Source organism: Lycium ferocissimum, chromosome 1, assembly GCF_029784015.1.
Source record: "Lycium ferocissimum isolate CSIRO_LF1 chromosome 1, AGI_CSIRO_Lferr_CH_V1, whole genome shotgun sequence".
NCBI classification, from domain to species: Eukaryota; Viridiplantae; Streptophyta; class Magnoliopsida; order Solanales; family Solanaceae; genus Lycium; species Lycium ferocissimum.
Genome location: NC_081342.1, coordinates 59,253,828 through 59,261,433, shown reverse-complemented (window position 1 = coordinate 59,261,433; position 7,606 = coordinate 59,253,828).

The following is a 7,606-nucleotide window of genomic DNA, read 5'->3' as shown; positions in this document are numbered from 1 at the left end:
AAAGAGAATACCCCTTCCTGGATTCTGATGTCCCTGAAATTTTTGATGAATTACTTGAGCTGAAACTCATTGAGTTACCAGAGATGAAGCGGCCCAATGAAGCTGGAAGAACAAATGACCCGAACTATTGCAAATATCATCGACTTGTGGGTCATCCTCTTGAGAAGTGCTTTGTTTTCAAGGACAAAGTTATGCAGTTGGCTAATGAAAACAAGATTCTGCTTGATGATGAGAAGGCAAGTTCGAATCAAGTCTCTATCACCTTTGGCTCTTTCGATCCGGTCCAGATATGCAGCTTTGAAGAACATGAGGGAGGACCATTGGAGGAAGATAGAACCCAAGTTGATGAAGCCAATGATGAAGGTTGGATTCTGGTGACTAGGCGGAGACGCTTAAAAACAAGTCCACGAAAAGAATCATCTAAACAACCAACAAGGAAAAGGATGGTCAGAAGACTAAGGAAGCAGAAATCAGTTGAGCGTCCGAAGAAAGCAAAAGTGGAGGAGAACTACCACCAAGAACCACGACGTCCTGTGACTTTAGGGGAATTCCTACCAAGTTAGTTCGCAACAAGACTCGCTCGAGACAACATTGAGGCATCATGCTTCAATACTGATAAAGAGGAAGCAAATGATGAAAGCCTATCAACATTATCTCTGTTATCATCTGAAAAGCTCGTTGAATCTTCTTCGAAAGAGGTAGACACATGTGATACAAGAATCACATTCACAGATGACGATCTTCTACTTGGTGAAACACTACATAATCGTCCATTGTACATGGTGGGTTATGCCCTCGAGAAGAGGATAAACGAGATATTGATAGATGATGGATGCGGAGTTAACATTCTTCCTATTCGTACAATGAAGGAACTTGGCATCACAATTTGAAGAACTTTCGAAAGCCGCTTGATGATACAAGGATTCAATCAAGAGGGGACAACGAGCCATAGGTCTTTGTCAAAGTAGATATCACCATCGAAGATTTGCGATCAAGTGCATGGATGCATGTCATCGACGCAAAGACTTCGTATAATATGTTGCTTGGCGAGCCATGGATACACGAGAACAAAGTTGTCCATCCTCCTACTATCAGTGTTTGAAGTATCTCGAAGGCAGTGTCGAAAAGAAGATAGTTGCTTGATGATAAGCCATTTACTGAAGCAGAGTCACACTTCGTCGATGCGAAGTTCTACTTGAAGAACTACATTGTGAGAGAAGTAAAAGTCGACGATATCACAACGACTAACAGTGAGAAGGTCGCAACTAAAAGAGCTGATGAGACCATTGGAAAAGGTGGAGTCGATCTTTGAGGTGCCGCACCCGATCCGAATAAAGGAAACATTGTGTCTTTGAAAAAGAAGAAGAAGACAACTCCCGTGCTCTGCTATGTTCCAAAGTTGAAGAAAGAGGAAGGGCAACCATCGAAGCTCAAGGAAATGTGCTAGGGGGCTAACTCTCCCTATCAGACGGATTGACGCAATAAATTTGTCCTCAAAGCTACTTGGAGACTTCGTGGCTCAGAATCCGCCACAAAATATGACACTCCCTACAAAACGTACAAATGAAGGCTTTGATCCAAATGCTTACAAGTTATTTGTCAAAGCTGGGTACAACCCCAACGAGCCTTCAAAGTTAGGGAAACTTCCATCAGGAGCTACCATGATGCAATCACGTGAAGGTTTGGGATACAAACAACCTCCGCCAGTTCGCATCTCCATAAGAAGGGCAAGTACCAACTACATCACTGTGGAAGATGAGTCTGTTGCTTCCAACAAAAGGCCTTCAGTGTTTGATCGTCTTGGAAAGTCGGCCGCAAAAGCTTCTGTGTTTGAGAGATTGGGGCCGTTGAAGCTGAAGAAGAAGAGGAAGAACAAGTTCCACAGAGATTATCAAAGCATTAAAACGCTTGCTTTGCCTAGAACCCGAGAGGATATACAAAGTTTGATTCCTTCTAGAATGAGGCGAGAAACAAACCTTGTGATTTCATGTGGAAAGGTGCTAAAAGTAAAGTCTCACCGTGGTGTATACCAAAGAACGTGACGAAGATGAGGAAAGTGTAGGTTCTTCATATTATATTACTACACAAAGTAATCAAGATACTTCATTTCAGATGGAGGTTGCTGAGAAGTTGGAGGGCATCTCCGCGTGTTACCACATATCTTTCGACGATGGCGATCCTCGAGAGGATGAAGATGCCAAAGATGCTCCTCCAGAACTTGAAGAAGGGGTGAAGACCACAATAGACTCTTTGAAAGAAGTTAATCTTGGTACTGATGAAGACCCAAGGCCCACCTACCTAAGTGCTTTTCTAACAGGTGATGAAGAAGACACTTACATGGAAATACTCAAAGAATATAGGGATGTTTTTGCTTGGAGTTATAAAGAGATGCCTGGATTAGATCCCAAAGTAGCAGTCCATCATCGGCGGTCAAGAATGGTGCCCGTCTTGTTAAGCAGGCCCAAAGGCATTTCAGACCAGATTTGGTTCCTTCAATCGAAAATGAAGTCAACAAACTCATTGAAGTGGCTTTATTCGTGAAGTTAAATATCCTACATGGATTTCAAGTATCGTTCCGTGAAAAGAAAGACTAGCCAAATTCGAGTTTGTGTTGACTTCGGGATCTTAACAACGCATGCCCTAAAGATGATTTCCCGCTTTCCATCCCGAATTGATGATTGATGCTACCACGGCTACGAGGCGATGTCTTTCATGGACGGTTCATCCGGCTATAACCAAATTCGCATGGCACCAAAAGATGAAGAGCTTCTTGCATTTCGTACACCCAAGGGTATTTATTGTTACAAAGTGATGCCTTTCGGTTTGAAAAATGCGGTGCCACATATCAAGGGCTATGCAGAATATCTTTGATGATTTGCTCCACAAAAATGTTGAATGTTATGTGGATGACTTGGTGGTAAAATCAAGAAAGAGGAGCGACCACTTGCAAGACACGAGAATGGTGTTCGAGCGACTTCGGAGATATCGACTTCGAATGAATCCATTGAAATGTGCCTTTGGAGTTACTTACGGAAAATTCCTTGGTTTCATTGTTCGACATCGAGGAATCGAAATTGATCAAGCCAAAGTTGATGCGATTTTGAAAATGCCCGAGCCTCAAAATATTCATGAGTTAAAAAGTCTGCAAGGGAAGCTAGCTTACATTAGGAGATTCATTTCGAATTTAGCTGGAAGGTGCCAACCATTCAGTCGTCTCATGAAGAAGGGCGCTCCTTTCAAATGGGATGAGGCATGTACTAATGCCTTCGAGAATATCAAGTCATATTTAATGAAGCCTCCAGTTCTAGTAGCCCCTGTACCTGGAAAACCATTGATACTGTACATTTCAGCACAAGAAAGGTCAGTTGGAGCGTTGTTGGCCCAAGAGAATAGTGAAGGGAAAGAAAATTCTCTTTACTACTTGAGCAGAATGATGACACCTAATGAGCTGAATTACACACCAATTGAAAAGTTGTGTTTGGCGCTAGTCTTCTCGATTCAAAAGTTGAAGCACTACTTTCAAGCTCATAGTGTTCATCTTATTTCCAGGGCAAATCCCATTAAGTTTGTGATGTCAAAACCAGTCCTCAGTGATCGACTAGCAAGGTGGTACCTCCAGTTTCAACAATTTGAGATCACATACATCCCTCAAAAGGTCAGTAAAAGGACGGGCATTGGCGGACTTCTTGGCGGATCACCCGATACCTATGATTGGGAGCTAACCGATGAACTTCCCGACGAAGATGCAATGGTCGTTGAAATTCAACCTCCGTGGAAAATGTACTTTGATGGTGCTGCACAACATGATGGAGCTGGTGCTGGTGTGGTGTTTGTTACTCCACAGGGAGAAGTTCTACCATACTCCTTTACTTTGACACAACGTTGCTCCAACAATGTCGCTGAATATCAAGCACTAATACTTGGACTTGAAATGGCCGTCGACATGAAGCAATTGCAGTTGCAAGTCTTTGGTGACTCTCAGTTGGTGATCAATCAACTCTTGGGAAGCTACGAAGTCAAGAAGCCTGATTACTCCCTTATCATGGTTATGCTCGAGAAGTTGATAGGATGGCTTGGTGATGTGACTCTTCGAAGATGTTCCTAGGAAGGAAAATAAGAAAGCGATGCTTTAGCCGCTCTAGCTTCGGCGCTTACTCGCGGATCAAACACAAGTGACTATCTGTCAAAAATGGGTAGTCCCTCCGTCAAATGAGGATGAAGGCCCGGAAAGTGAGCTTGAGCATCTCGTAGCTGTTTCTGAAGCTGCAAAGGAAGACTGGCGATAACCCATCATTGACTACTTAAGTTATGGGATACTTCCAGAAGACTCAAGAAGAAGAACTGAGATTCGTCGTCGTGCACCTCGATTCCTTTACTACAAGGATACCTTATATAGAAGATCTTTTGAGGGGATACTCTTGCGATGTTTGGGGGAGGATGAAGCAGTCCAAGCTTTGCAAGAAGCACATTCAGGAGTATGTGGATCACATCAATCTGGACCAAAGCTCCACTTCCACATAAAAAGGATGGGATATTATTGGCCAACGATGGTGAAAGATTGCTTGGACTATGCTCGAAGATGCAAGGCTTGTCAGTTTCATGCGAATTTTATACATCGGCCGCCGAAGCATTACACCCGACCGTAGCATCTTGGCCATTTGACGCTTGGGGGTTGGATGTCGTTGGTCCGTTGCCGAAATCTTCTGGTGGACACCTGTACATCTTAGCTGCAACCGATTACTTCTCAAAATGGGCCGAAGCTGTCGCTCTTAGAGAAGTGAAGAAGGAGAATGTTGCGAACTTCATCCGAGTAAACATCATCTACCGCTTCGGTATCCCTCGTTACATAATAACGGACAATGGCAAGCCATTTGATAACAAATTGATGAACAAGATTTGTGATCTCTTCGGCTTCAAGCGACGTAAATCTTCTATGTATCATCTTGCCGCCAACGGTCTAGCTGAAGCGTTCAATAAGACTTTGTGTAACTTATTGAAAAAGGTTGTCTCCAAGTCCAAAAAGGATTGGCATGAACGAATGGAAGAAGCCTTGTGGGCATATAGGACAACTTACCGCACACCAACGCAAGCAACCCCGTACTCGCTTGCTTATGGAGTTGAAGCAGACCTACCACTTGAGCGTCAAATACCTTCTTTACGACTTGCTATTCAAGAAGGGCTGACCGAAGAGGAAAATGCTCGATTGCGTCTTGCAGAGTTAGAAGCACTTGATGAGAAAAGGCTGGAGGCTCAACAAACTTGAATGTTATCAAGCCCGTCTATCTCGTGCCTTCAACAAAAAGGTTCGCTTGAGGTCCTTCCAAGTGGGAGATCAAGTCCTTGCAGTAAGAAGACCCATCATCGTTTCCCATAAGTCTGGGGGCAAATTCACCTCAAAATGGGATGGACCATATGTCGTGCAAGAAGCATATTCAAGTGACGCTTACAAGCTTGTTGATGCGGATGGCCTGAGGATCGGTCCTATCAACGCAAAGTTCTTGAAGAAGTACTATCCTTGAATAAGATGATACTCCTGGCCCGCAAGAGTATAAACTGTGCACGGCACCCCAAAAAAAAACCAAAAAAAAAAAAAAAAAAAGTCCGCTAGGTTGAAAATCTCGCAAGAGGCGGCCTAGTCAAAAGTTAGGACACAAAAAAAAAAAAAAAAAAAAAAACTCACTTTTCTGAACTACGGTATGACTTGATCCTCTTCACCGAGGTACGTAGGCGCTTAGAGTTTTATTCTAAGTTCAGTCGCATGAGTAAAAAAAAAAAAAAAAAAAAAAAAAAAAAAAAAAAAAAACGCATCCCCCTGCGTTGTTCAAAATGAAGTTCGCTCGACTAGGCGCATGGAGATCGGACATACAAGCATCCTTTTGCTTCAATTTGGACTTTCACTAAATATCAGTGGTCCAACAAAGGCAAATCTCCATTACAAATGGGTTTCTCCAATGGAATGACTGTAATCTCTTAGCAAGTGGTTAAATCAAGGAGTTAAAGTACCAAAACTATTGTTCTCCAAATTAAAGGCCTCAAATCCGGCAACCCTTTGAGTTGAAGTCCAAAGCCATCGCAACTGCAAGGCGAAGCCTTCAAATATGTTAGTCTTCAAGCTAAAGTTTTAAATTCACCATGTCTGCAAGTCGAAGTCTTAAGATCCAGCAAGCCTTCAAGTTCAATCCTTCAAATCCGTCAAGTTTTCAAGTTGGAATCTAAGGGGGATTTACCGAATTTATCTGGGATGATCCAGAGGGTTTCCAACTTTGATTTTTGGATACATAATAGATTAGTAAGTCTAGTTTCCTGAGAATTTAGCGGCTCATGATTTTGATGTTCCTACATCGAGATATGAATTTTCTCAACGAAACTGCGCAAATCTGAAACTATCGACGTTTTAGCATGTATTGTCAATTTCTTGAATTTATCTGGAACTATTCAGATTGTCGTTGGCTTTGATTTTTGGATACGTGCTAGATTTATGAGTATAGTTTCTTGGGAATTTTGCGGCTTGTGATTTCAACGCCTCTACGTCAAGATATGAATTTCTTTGGCGAGACTGCTCGAATCTGAGAAATATTGGCGTTTCAGCATGTAGAGCCAAATTCTCGGATTTATCTGGGATGATCTATATGTGTCTTGACATTGATTTTTGGACACATACTATATTTATGAGTCTAGTTTCTTGAGAATTTTGTGGCTCATGATTTCAACGCTCCTACATCGAGATATGAATTTTTTGGCGAGACTGCTGGAATCTGAGAAATATTGGCGTTTCAGCATGTAGAGCCAAATTCTTGGATTTATCTGGGATGATCTATATGTTTGTTGACTTTGATTTTTGGACACATGCTAGATTTATGAGTCTAGTTTCTTGGGAATTTTACGGTTCGTGATTTCAATGCCCCTACGTCGAGATATGAATTTTTTGGCGAGACTGCTTGAATCTGAGAAATATTGGCATTTCAGCATGTAGAGCCAAATTCTTGGATTTATCTGGGACGAGTATCCATCCCTGTGCGCCGTAAGATTACCTTACCGTTCTTAGGGCGGGGACGAGTATCCATCCCTGTGCGCCGTAAGATTACCTTACCGTTCTTAGGGCGGGGACGAGTAACCATCCCTTTGCGCCATAAGATTACCTTACCGTTCTTAGGGCGGGGACGAGTGTCCATCCCTTTACGCCGTAAGATTACCTTACCGTTCTTAGAGCGGGGACGAGTATCCATTCCTGTGCGCCGTAAGATTACCTTACCATTCTTAGGGCGGGGACGAGTGTCCATCCCTTTGCGCCGTAAGATTACCTTACCGTTTTTAGGGCGGGGACGAGTATCCATCCCTTTGCGCCGTAAGATTACCTTACCGTTCTTAGGGCGGGGACGAGTAACCATCCCTTTGCGCCGTAAGATCACCTTACAGTTCTTAAGGCGGGAACGAGAATCCATCCCTTTGCGCCTCAAAACTATCTTCTTCATGCATAGGTCATTCCCTTGAACGAGAACTCATCATTGTCGTTTGGACCAAAAAAAAAGGGGAAGAAGAATGACAAAAGGAAAAAAAAAAACGCAAGACGGACAAAACTACCTGGAATGTTGAAGCTTGCAAAGTC